This window comes from Tympanuchus pallidicinctus, unplaced genomic scaffold, assembly GCF_026119805.1.
Source record: "Tympanuchus pallidicinctus isolate F22 unplaced genomic scaffold, pur_lepc_1.0 scaffold5, whole genome shotgun sequence".
NCBI classification, from domain to species: domain Eukaryota; kingdom Metazoa; phylum Chordata; class Aves; order Galliformes; family Phasianidae; genus Tympanuchus; species Tympanuchus pallidicinctus.
This window is the reverse complement of record NW_026294769.1, coordinates 75143363-75156666: the sequence shown is the minus strand read 5'-3', so window position 1 is coordinate 75156666 and position 13304 is coordinate 75143363. Positions and strand designations below refer to the sequence as shown.

The following is a 13304-nucleotide window of genomic DNA, read 5'->3' as shown; positions in this document are numbered from 1 at the left end:
GGGGAGTTGATTGCTGCCCTTCCTTCCCCTCAGCCCTGCAGAGGGCACTCGTGCCCCTCGCATTTCCCCAGCCCACCTTTTTCTGGTTATTGATGGCCTAATTTCGTCTTTATGTGAAAGAAAGCAGATATCAAGTAATTTGCAGCAATAACCTGCTAATGCTGGGCCAGTATCAAAACTCCCATGTTCATTTCAAGTGGCAGATAAAACACTAATATATAATTATCCTTGCAAATTGGATTGTTTTAAATAACCAAAAGGCTATGGCCAGGAGAAAACTATCCCATTTCCCTTGAGTTACTATTGCAGTGTAATTGCTGCGTTCAATCAATTTCTTTGGCATTAGAAATTCCATCACAATCAACATTAAGCTTTATTCATTGTGATGGCTAAGAGCCGGGCCATTTCTCCTCTTTTCCTTAACTGGCAAAATTAATCAGGGAAAAGATTTTAAACATTTACCCGTGCGAAAGAGGTCAGCTCTGCCACTATATTGCTCAGCAGATAAGGGGGCTAATAAAAAGAAAATTGAATTACTAATGATCGCCAGGAACAGAGTATATAAAACCTGGCAATCGCCCGGTTCAGGAAAAAGGAGAATCAATTTTCTTCGGACAAGGTGCGCTCATTTTTTATTTTGGCGCGTATTATCAGCAATTTAATTTGAAAGAGCATAAACAGGAGGAAACAGTTAGAAAATAATGAGCCCGAAGGTGTAAAATGCTGCAGGATATATGCTGTACACAATTTATTTGGCACAACAGATAATCACTTTAATTGAATTCCAAACTGCATTGTTCAGCAGCGGCGCGGGCTGAACCTGCGTCGCCTGTGGGGATTGAGGAGCATCACAAAGATGCTGGTGAGGGGCTGCTTGGTGTCTTTTCCCCTCTGTAATGTCCCCTTGCAGGCAGGATGTCTCAGCCGGGTGCCCAGAGTTGCTCAGGCAGTCGCAGCTGGCTGTGAGCAGAGAAGTGCAAACGAGCTTCTGCTTTCTCTGGGGTAGATTGCATTGCCGTGTCTGTGTTTCTTAAATAATTCGGTGTTGGCCAGGGGTGAGAATTTAGTGCAAGATCATAGAATTATAGTATGGCTTGGGTTGGAAGGGACCTCAAGGATCATTAAGCTGCAGGCAGAGCTGCTAACCTCCATATCTAATACTAGACCAGGCTGCCCTGGCCGAGGGCTCCATTCAACCTGGCTTTGAACGCCTCCAGGAATGGGGCATCCACAGCCTCTCTGGACACCCTGTTCCAGCACCACGCCACTATTATAGTAAAGAATTTCTTTCTGATATCCAGTCTGAATTTTCACTTCTTCAGCTTAAAACCGTTTCCCCTTGTCTTGCTGTTATCTACCCTTTCCTACCTTTTACCCTTTTACCCTACCTGAAGGCTTCCTTCAGGTATTGGAAGGCTGCAGTGAGGTCATCCCACAGCCTTCTCTTCTCCAGGCTGAACAAGCCCAGTCATGGAACTCCTCTCAGGATTTGGGCTGAGGGTTTGCTGAACTGGGTTTCTCCTGTGACAGGAGAGGGATGCAGCCCTTCAAAATGTAATAATTCATTTATTTCTTCTTTTTGAGTGAGTGGGTCACAACTTTGCCGTTATTCGTTTCCAGGAGCAAAGTGGCAATGGTTTCTATCACACCATTAGCTTTTTGTTTTATGACTTCTGCCCCCATACCACTGTAAAAGTGCTGTGAAATGTGATGTGATGAGGATTTGGGTCTTTCCTGCATGGCGATTGTATGTGGTTCCTCCTCGGTGCTGCTGCTGAGCAAGCAGGATGGGATGCATGAGCTATGTATGCATTTTGTGGTGGAGCCTTCCAGCCTCCTGCAGGCTCACTTGACATCGGGTTAATAATAAGTAATAAGAACTTACATACACAAATACACACCTGATACAGAATCTCACACTCTACAGTCTTCCCAGAACTTGTTGCTGCTTTTTAGGCTGTTCTGTTCATTCCCCTTCATTCCCCTATGCCTTGCTCCCTTCCTTATCCCTGTGCCTTTCCCTTTCCTTTTTCAGGCTTTCTCCTTTCTTTCCTCACTTCCCTCCCCACGCCTTCTCCCTGCAGTTGCCCCGTGTTCTGCTGCTGTTCTCAGCTGATGATACTTAAACCACACTTTTCAAAGATGTTGGATCAGATCACATACTGTCACTGATTTAAAAAAAAAAAAAAAAAGAAAAAAAAAAAAGGGTGGTATTATGTGTGGATAACAAACTACCTGCTTGAAGACCAATAGCAGATCCTCATCCTCGAGTGTCACCATCACCCCCAGGTAGGGCTGGCACTGCTCATCTGCCCTGCAGTGCTGCTCAAACTCCTGGTACATTCTGCCACCTCCCTGTATCACCTCCATGTGCCAGCTCCTCTCACTTCTGTGGTTCTGACTCCACATGTCCCTGTGTCCCCATATGACCCCACAAGTCCCCCCATGTCCCCCTGCCCCACTTTGCTCAATGCTGATGTCACCATGGGGTTGAGGATGGGTTGAGAAATGCCTGTGGGGTGCATGGAGTCCAGGAGGAAGTAGCTGGCCATGTGCAGTGGGGTGATGGTGTTCTTGGGGCATGGCTGTGACAGTGGGGTGGGGGTCATTGCCCCCAAAATGGGGCTTGTGCCCCACACATATGGGCAGATTGTACAGGGAGTGCATTCTGGAGATGATTTGCCTTTTCTGCAAGTCTGCTGTGACTTCAGCAATCCCACGTTGTGCTGCAGCAGAAATGGGGTACTGCAGTTATGTCAGTGATCTCTGACTTGAGGAGCACAGGGGCTACATGAAGCATGCATGCTGCAGCCTCCCTGTTTTTTGGGGGTTTGGGATTGATGTTTGTGCCAAAAGGCTCAAATGCTGCCATACAGGCAGGTGCCAGGCTTACTCACTGAGGACACAGTTCAAGGAACGTTTGGATTTTGTGTTGAGGGACGTGGCTTAGTGAGTACTATTGGTGATAGGTGGATGGTTGGACTTGGATGATCCTGAAGGTCTTTTCCAACCTTGGTGATTCTGTTATTTCACTGCTGACCCAGGGTTGAACCTTCAGAGATTATAGAATCATCAAGTTTGGAAAAGAGCCTCAAGATCACCCAGTCCAACCCCAACTCATCCTCACCATGTGCCTCAATGCTGCATCCACCCTTCTCTTTCGCACCTTCAGGGATGGTGACTCTGTGGGCAACTCATTCTAATTACCTCACCACTCTTTCTGTGAAGGAATTTTTCCTAATATCCAACCTGTGTTAAACCTAGAGACCTCCTCCTGCTTTAAGCCATCTCCTGCTCTGCATATGAAAAGTATATTCAAGTATTTTTATATTTTTAAGCAGTGGCTTTTGGGTTATGCCTGGGAAGATGTGGGAGAAGTGTGTTATGGAAGGATGTTTGCCATGTTGCACAGTGGTGGGTCACCCTTTAGTTCTTTTTTTTAATGAATAAGGGAGCAGAGTGGATTCGCACTGGGATGTGAATGGTTGGGTATTAGGAAAAGTTTATTTTAAGAGTGGTAACACATTGAAACAGGCTCCTTGGAACAGGGAACAACTGTCTCTGGTATTCAACAAACGTGGAGATGATGTACTGAGGGACAATTAGTGGGTATGGTAGGGATTGGACTGGGTGATCTTAGAGGTCTTTTCCAACCTTAATGATTTCTCAGCTCTTTGCCTGTCCAGTGCACTTTGCAGATGCTAACTATTGAAGCTTTACTGTGCTTTGGTAAGATGTTGTCATCTCCTCTGTACAAGTGCTTTGGCAATGGGAAGTCAAATATTGGCAGATGGCAGAACCTTGTGGCCCTGCAAATCTGTGGCCAGAGCAAGAGTTAGCTGCAAGCATGTCATAGAATCATTAAGGTTGGAAAAGGACCTCCAAGACCATCAAGTCCAACCCCAGCCCACCCTCACTGTGCCCACTGAACAGTGTTCCCAAGTGCCATATCTCCACATTTCCTAAATGCCTCCAGAGGTGATACCTCCACCACCTTCTGGGGTTTCAGCTTGCATCTTTTGTTGCATCCACAACACGTGCTGCTAGGAGGCTAGATTGCATCCTTCCCACTTCAAAATACTTCTTTCCTGCTTCTCTTTACCTTTCTTGTGCTCTCCGCTGAGGTGGGAGAATTGTTTATGATACCAGATTCCTTCTTGCCTTCTGTTAGCACCAGCAGCATTGCAGCTGGGTTCTGTCAGTGTATTGAATAGAAGGAAATCCTGTTTGCATTTGCTTCTTTCCAAACAAATATTCTAACAGGATTCGTAAGATCCTGGATAAGACCTTCCCCCTTCTGTTTGCAGAAGTAGGGATTGGAACCTGGCGGTTGTAATGAGATGATCTTTGAAGTCCCTTCCAACCCAAGCCATCCTAAGACTCTGTAAGTGCCTACTAACTCCTTAATTACAAACAGCAATAGTCACCTTTGGGGAAAATTCCCCAAATCTTCATTTCTTTCTTAACTCTCCAAGCCGTGCATCATGAGAACACTGAGCACTTGGAAATGACCAGTAGTTGACGTGGAGGGAACTGGATTGCATTACTCGTGCCCAGGCAAGTACAGAAAGTCAGCAGGGCGTAAATGGTGAGCAGTAAGTTATGGCTGGCATCTGAATGCCCAGCTGCTGTTAATTTTATTGATGTTGGCTGTCTGTATCCCTTTGGCAGCTTTGAGAATCTCAGTGTTGACCTTCTTCTCTTTTTTTCTTGTAACTTATAAAGTGAAGGTCTATTAGTCAGTAGTTATAATGGGGAGATTCCTGTGTAATAAAGTATTTTTTTAATTCTTTCCAAACAAGGGGAACTTCTCTTTGCTTTACTATCATTTTGCTTTTTTTTTTCTCTTCAGTGAAGTGTTGCTCCTGTTTGCAAGTGACATCTCGAGTTGCATTACACAGGAGTTTGACGCCTCTGTGACGTCTCATGAAGAGTCCCTTCCCTCGAAAGGAAGATCTTGTATCATGCACAGTGCTCAGGACCCCTCAAATTTCTCCCTTTTCTTCCCCACCCCATTGTTATTCTCATCTTCTGAGCAGTCCCAGCTCGCCAACCCCCTTGTGCCACTCGAGACCACCAGGATAATGGCATTGTGCTGCTGTATGTAGGTTGACCTTGCCCATAAATCATGATTTTGGCAGATCTCTGGCTTGTCCTTTGGATCAGCGAAGGAGTGTCTTGCAAAGTGGCTGTTTGCTCCTTCGCAGTAATTGGGAAAAGTTCACATAGTTGGCTCTGTGCCTGCTTGGGTTACGTCAGCGGTCGTAAGTAACAGTGTAGGATTTCTGGCTTCACTTGGCATTTACAGGTGACTTGTCCCAAGCTGCAAAACGAACTGCAGGCAGCCAGCAGTGGGGATTCTGTTTTCAGAGAGCTCTTTTAAAAATAACATTTTGCTTTGAGGGAGGGAAGTCAGTGTTGCTAAATGAGGAGGCGTTGCAACGGGGACTACCTTATCCCCAGAGCTCAGAGCTGTGCTGGAGCTTGGGGTCAGACACGAGGACTGCACTTTGGGGAACATCTGGATGGAAATGTGCCAGGCACGTGATGATAATGGCCTGCTGGGTAGGGATGTGTGCAAGGTGCTGATTGCACATCTGGAACACCTGCAAACAGACCATAAAGACCAAGTGATGATAGTCTGGGGAGCAGCAGGGGTTGCCATGTAAACTACTCTGCTCTTCACACAGAATTGCTTAAATTATTCCTAGCTGCGTCCATTCTTTCTTCCTTTTGCTGCAGAATTCAAATTGCTTGCTTGAAAATAATCTCTCTGTGCACGTATCCTCTATTTCAGAGCATCTCCTGTGCCTGTGTGCAGTTCTGGCTGCTGTTTTGACTCTGAAATGCTGTTAATAGCAAGCATGTCTTTGGGGACTAATATATTTATACAACAGGAAGAAATATTTGGCTTTGGGGGTGTATGACATCCTTTCATTGGCTCTGACCCTTGATATTTTCAAGCCCACGGGGGTCCTTTGCTAAGATTTCAGACCTTTCAGGGCCGCGACAAAAAGAAAACCTCCCTTTGGATAAAGACTTAAATAGGAGAAACTAAAAAGAAAGCAGAGAGCGCAGCGGGACGTGCATCTGCCTTGTCCTCCTGGGGCTGCATCGTGCCACCCTGTTCCTCCAAATAGCACATCTCCAGAGCAGAGTAGCACAGTGTACCTTTGGTCATCTCTTGTTGAGTGCTAGATGTCTCTCCTTGCTGTGACTTTTATGATACGGTTTGCAATTGCTTTATTGAATGGCAGAGGTGGTAAAATGAGTTGATTTTTTTTTTCCTTTGTGCAGATGCTCCATCTGTGCACCAAAGTTTCCTCTGCAGGTGCAAAAAGTGGACTGTGTAGCTTGCTGCTTTGACCTCGGAGGCTGGGTGTCCTGGTACGGAGCAGAAATCATATTGCATGACCTCTGTTTGCAGGTGTAACAGATTGTACAGCCCTCTGGATATCCTCAGGGTGAGAAATATCCAAGCAGTTTCATCACCAATCCTCTCTGTTTAAGGAATGCATCTGAGGAAGCTGGGATGCTGATACGTAGTTTTAAAACACAGTTTCCAACCCATCTGGCTCTGATTGTGCTGAATTTCAGTGCTGCTGCCTTTTTTTATCCCTTTGATTGTCCTTCCTTGTGTACTTAAAGTCAAAAGAAGGGAAAGAAAAGTGGGCATTTAAGGCACTTAAATACGAATGGCTCTACAGCCTGGAGCTTGACAATGAGCCTCTTCCCTTTTGTTTCTTTTTCTTGCTATTTTCCTGCACCTAATATGCAAACTGACGGCAAGTATCCCCAGCACGGTCACAGCTGAAACTGCAGATGTTTCCCTGGCTGTGAGCTGATGGCTGCGCTGATACCAAAGCATCCACCGCAGTGCTGTCAGAATCCCCAAATCCCACCCCAGCGCAAATGCTCCTCTCCCTGCAAAACCTGGGTAGGTTCCTCTGTTCTGCTTTCTGCTTCCCGTTCTTCTCCAAATCCCCGTGTACAATTCTTTTCAAAATTTTTCCTTCTGCAAAACCGTCCCACTTGATTGTCATAGGAACAGCTTCACGCGACGATTCCCCCGTATCGCCGCTGAGCAGAATTAAAGCTCTTCACTCGTGGATCTGTTTGCTTGTGCTGGGCTTTGTGTGCTCTACAAAGCGGTATAAATGAGTAATGCCCCTCAGAATATGTAACAGATGCATAAGTGCACCTGGGGTAAGTGCTTTGTGGGCCTGACAGCATCTCCTGTGCTCTACAAAACTGTGCTGTCGCAGCACTTTCTGTGGTTTCAAGTTTCTGCTTCAGTCTAAGGGAATGGGGGAAATGCCTTTACTTCAGTTGTCAACGGGAATTTTGCTCTTGCCCATAGGGGATTTGAGTTTGAGGACAGTTTCATTCTCTCTTATGCCTCTGTAATCCACACGTGTGCAGTTTTTTGTCAGGCTTCTATTTCAGATTGTGCTCGGGGTTGTTTTGGATGGTATCGAGAAGCACAGCTGGAGGCCCAGATCTGTCCTCAGAAGTGATCTTGTGGGTTATTTGTCCTGCCCTCAGGGGTTTGGAAATGGCAGGAGAACATTCTTGAAGTGTTAGAGTGGAATATAAAACACAAAGTGGTCACAATGATGCGGTGGGGAATTGTCCTGAGTCAACTTGTCCTAAGATGGAGCACAAAGTGCCCAGGCTTTGAGCACTGGCAAGGATGTATCTTCCTTTCAGGCTTGAAAAAACATCCCGGAAACACATCCTGAGAGCCCTCATGTATTTGCCACTTATTTTTAGCCTTGTGTCAAAAGCAAGCAGCTCGAAAGGTGCAGTGTAACTCAGCTTTTGATTGAAAGAGTGGCACCTACGTTTTATGGAGATGTAAGATCCAGCTCAGGAACCATCCTGAGAAGGTGCAGTGTGTTCTGTGGATGTCCCACTGTCCGTTTCTGGAGAGCCACATGTCCTCATCTGCTGTGGGATCTGGATCATCTCTTGTTTGGTCTCAGCTCTGAGGTTTTTGGGGGTGAGAAGGATACTCTTGAGTTGCAGGTATTCAAAGCAGCTCCAGATTCTGCTTTTTGAAAGAGATCAGCTTATGTCTTCTAAATAAGCATTTTGCAGATGAGTCCAACTTGTAATGGTCCCTTCCAACTCAATTCTGTGATTCCCTGATTCCAACCTCTTGCCCAAATGGAGTTTGTCTTGTTTGGGTTTAGCTATTGATTGGTGAGCTTCATCTAGAAACCAAGATTTAGCTTGGTTTTAAGGAAAAACCTTTGTATGGAAACATCCATTATGAATGAGAAAAATCAAGAGGGGATTTGATAGGGTGAAAGGAGTTTGGCAGAGATACCACTTCCAGTGTGTATATAGATGTGTGTGTTCCTAAAATAAGATTTACTCTACTATCTCAACATTAACTGGGGCATTTTACTGAGCTTCCGTGATCCATCATTTCCCTGCTAGCATGCTGTAGTGGCTGTTAGATTTTACTACACCAAACACTGTAAAAGGGCATTAGAGCAGTTAAATCTGGAGTCTTGCTTTCATAAGGAAAAAAGAAAATGCTGAATTAGGCAATGGAAAAGGCAACCACAGCGATACTTTAATCTTGCATAAATTATCAGAAGAGTCAGAGGCTAGCAATTTTATGTATTGTTATAGCTCTGCTAATTAATTATTCCAGAATAATCGATGTTTAAAAAAAAAAAAAAAAAGAAAAAGTTTGGTTCTCTTCTGTCTTAATGGACTGCAATTTTAACTTCCAATATGGTATCTGTGTTTTCTTTTCCCAGTTTGGCAATGCTTTAATTTAAACTCTCATAATCAGGAGGTTAATAGATTAACTTCAGTAAATATGCACAGTCCAAGTGATGACCAAACAAAGAAATATTAATGCAGAAATTGTCATGAGTCTAACAGTTTGAATTTGGAGAGAGAACTTCTCAACATCATGGGGAAGTTGAATCTCCACTGTGAGTGTTTGAAGGATAAGATGCAATAAAGAAGTAGAGGAGTTATTTAAGAGGCTGTAAAGTGGTTTTCAAATTGAGATTGTAGATTCATTGAGCTTGAAAAGTCCAACTGCCAATCCAAGACCACCGTGTCCACTCACAGAAACGTTAGGGTTGGAAAAGACCTCCAAGATCATCGTCCAACCACCAACCCATCCCACCATGCCCACTAAACCACGTCCCTGAGTGCCACATCTCCATGGTTTTTGAATACCTCCAGGGATGGTGACTCTACCACCTCCCTGGGAAGCTTGTTCCAATGCCTGGCTGCTCTTTCAGAGAAGTAATTTTTCCTAACCTGAAATGATCCACGCACTGGGAGATCTGTGTGACTGAAAGAGGTTTAGTGAGAACTACTGGTGGTAGGTGGATGGTTAGACTATATGATATTGTAGTTCTTTTCCAACCTTGGTGATTCTGTGACTCTTATGAAGTTGATTTTTTTTAAATAAATGGTGAAATGTTGGCCCTAGTGAAATTGTCTGGCCTTAAACTTTCACACTTAGGCTTCATAGTGTGTATTTTAAGCTTTAGTGTTTGCTTTGAGTCATGTGCTTTGACTAGAGCAACAAGGTGTCACAGTATAGCTATAGATACGTATATAGTTATATAGGAAAGTGAGCAGCGGAGTTTGGCAAACCCTCCTATTAAAACTGTTATGTTAACAGTCTGTTAATCTGACAAGTTCACAACGTTTGTTCAATTTCATAGTTAGGGATCAAACTAAAGACAAATTCTACTCATGGAAAATTGAAGTTTGTATCTTTCTGAAGTGGAACAGTGGGACTTGTCATATAAATAACTTCTTGACAGTTGGATTGCTTCCTTAATGTCATGCTTTGTAAAGGGCAAGTTAGAAAGCCACGAGACATGAAGACATTTGTCAGCTCTTAAAGTGTTTTGCCCTTTTAACAGGTTTTCTTCACGTGTTTTCAGTGAGTCTTGTGGCTTTGACGAGGCATGCTTTGTTCAGGAGCAACTGCCTTGCACAAGGTCTGTCCTCCTTGCCCTCCTTGTCAGAAGGAAAAGGAAGACATCTGGAAAAGAAATACATAAACTAAAGAACGATCAGGGTATTAATTAAATATTCGTATTTAAATCATGTCTGATGATTGCCTTGTAATAATTAAGCCAGGATGCTTGCTTTGGGAAGGTATATTAGAAAAGTAAGAATTTGGTGTTGTGTTGCAAGGCAAGGGGCATTGGAACATCCTGTTTCTAATATCCAGTCTTGGCAAGCTGTCAACTTTGTGCTTAGCTTTGAACGTTCTCTTTCATTAGAAAAAATAAAAAATTACTTTCCTCCAATTGATAGAATTGCACAGTGCTGCACATCAACGTTTCCATCATTCTGGAGAGGTGTGATTCATGTTTGCAAAGGACTCCAGATCCCTAAAGGCACAGTGCCTTGAAACTGACCTTAGGAAACCTATAAACAGCGATGTCCCAGCGTTCTCCAAAACTTCATCTATTGTGCATCTGAGCCCAAACACATCAAATTTCAGTCTGGCCATGATGAGGAAGTTCTCATCAAGATTGGTGTGGAATGATTACTGTGTACTCACTTCATAATTGAGTCTGCAAGGACTTTGGAAGCTACAAAAATATTAGAGATGCTTTCGCAAAGCCCTATTAATAATCTTTCCTGAAGAGAATGAAAGTGGTCATCGGAATCTTGGTGCTGAGAGGTAATTCTGGAGCATCTTAAAAAATGAAATTACCTTTCTAAGTGTTTATGGTACTGTGTTCTCAGGTAAGGAGCAAAGCAGGAGCAGATCCAACTGCTTTGTTTCATTGCTCAAGAGGACCTTTAATCGAGCTGCTGGGCTGAAGCTATAACCCAGTGCCCCCATACTACAGCAAAAGAGGACTTAAATTAATCTTACATTTACAAAACTGTGCCTTCCACTTAGCGTGATCGCCTTGCAGTTGTACTACTGTGGCTATGACTTGCTTTATTTTGTGTGTGCTGTTGTTCTGGACCGTTATTCCTATGGTGCCAAGGCTGCAAATGGCACTGTACAGTCAGGAGAATGTGCCAAGCAATTAATATACCCACTGTCCTGAAGAGTTGGTGATGGAAGGAGTTTGACAGAAGGATAATGTAGAAGGAATGCCAGCAAACTAGCAACGAGGTTGGCTTGCAAACAAATAAGGTTTGCTGTGATTGAGTTCTTGAAGCCTAGGTACCATATTTAAGTGTTATAAACAACATAAAGGCAGCATCTGGGAAGGTTTGGGTTGGATTTCTTCTCCAAGGGGAATGGTCAGGTATTGGAACATGCTGCTAGGAGAAGTGTTTGAGAGATGTGGCACGTGGGCATGTAGTTCAGTGATTATGTTGGGTTGATGGTTGTACCTGATGATTTTGGAGGTCTTTTCCAACCTCAATGATTTTATGAGTTGGCATGGTGGTGATGGGTTGATGGTTGGACTTGACGATCTTAGGGTTCTTTTCCAACCTCAAGGATGCTATGATCTGTGCCATGTAGTAAGCTGTATCTCCAGTCTTTTAGTTGGTTTTTTTTCAAATTGCTGGTAATGTAGCAATCATCCCACTATGCTATGGGGCAGCCTTTGTAAATGGGGTGACAGATCACCTGCTTGTGGACTTTCAGTTTACCCTCCTGGGAAAGCAGGAGAAGGAGATGGATTTTGTTATTGCTCAGATTCCTTTATGCACAGTTTACATGGGGAAAGAAGGAAAGACAATTGAAAGCACATTAAATAAACACATCCTGTGCCCTGGGAATGGATTTAGTTTTGCTCCTGTATCCACGTGGGGACACCAGAAAATTACCTTGCTCTTTCTGGGTTTTGCAAGTCTGAGTACGAATTATTTTCGAGTGCTGGAGCAGAGTGAGGACCACTGAACAGCCTCAGTGAGGATGTGGAAGTACCCTTCAGCGTACATCCTGAGCTCTCCCATTTATTCTTTGTCCTTCCCAGCTGATGGCTCATCCATCCCCCAGCTGCATGTCTCCAAGTGCCCTGCTGCTCTGTAGCTGGTTTTGGAAGGATGTATGACATCTTCAGGACAACTCTAGGATGGTGGTGCTGGTGCATCTCTATTTCTAGTTGAATGCTGGCGTGTCCGTGCACTAGGGCTGACAATGAGATCAGGATTACAAATGTGGCTTTGCACGAGTACATTGGTCTTTGTGGTTTCTTTCATGAGCTCAGTAAACATCTGGTCTGTCGGTTTTTACTTTCTGTTCTTAGAAAATAAATCTCCCAGCAAATTTCAAGGGCTGCAGAGGGACAGGTGAGGACAGGGTGGAGCGCTGTGCAAGGGAGGTACCCTGCAAAAACATTTGTCAAGCCAAAAGGGGGTTAGAAAAACACCCCAAAAAGGTATACAATGCCAGCAAAGCAATTTCTACTCTAAGCAATTCCTCCTCCCCATAGCAAGGGGTTGCCCATCCCATCCCACTGTCACCACTTCCCATCTGGGGCTGGTGACATGCCACTGTATGGGGAAAGCAGCTTTGTTGAAAAACATTCCTAAACTCGATATCCTTGTTTATCTCTTTGCAGTCCCTGCCTGGCCCTCTTAGATAAACAGGTGCCAGCAGTTGCAGTTCCCACTTTGCTGTCTGAGCAGCGCTGAGAACGATTCATGTCTACGTGGGAGTTATTTGTGCATGAGCATCCCTTTGGCAAATGGATTGTGACTCTGGAAACAGCCCCAGGTCCTGGAGTGAGGACGAGGAAGGCAGGTCCTGGACATTCCTGGCATCTGTGGCTGTTGCTGGCTCATGGGGCAACACTTGAGAGCTTGTGTGGGAATTTATTTTAGAGCGGTTTGATTTGCACAGTCTTGTCCAAATGGGGAGGCAGGGGGTTGGCTTAAAACCTCCTTGATGTGCTGAAAAATGATCTCATATATGGCTACAACAGATGCTCTGACCAACACCCCATTTATTGCAAGATGGGTGGCTCCTCTTTTAGTGTCCCAAACCTCAAAATGGGTTATTTGTAGTTATTTGTTCTGGGGTGAATCCCCGTGGCTCACTTAGCCCTTGCTTTACCTGCGTTTCATGTCACTAAATTGGAATTTGCTTTCCAATCCCAAAGGTTTTTCAGGTATTACTTTATATTTTCTATTTGCTTTGGGAAAGTGGCAACTGTAAGTAGCAGTCTGTGGGTTTAGGTGTTGGTTTTCCCTATGGGCATGGGGCAGCTGTGGCTGATTTTTGGGGGCTCACCTGAATATGACATGGACAGGAATCGGCCTGGATAGCATGTTGCCAGTTTGAGCTGATTTGGCTCAAACTTGATGATTTGAATCTATTTGTTTTCTAGATGGCT

The 13304-nt window shown here is 44.4% G+C and overlaps 1 protein-coding gene across 1 annotated transcript in view; it reads left to right on the top strand.

Moving 5' to 3' along the window:
- Window positions 1-13304, top strand: part of ZC3H3 (zinc finger CCCH-type containing 3) — a 156002-nt gene that overhangs the window by 8790 nt on the left and 133908 nt on the right. The window lies entirely within an intron of this gene.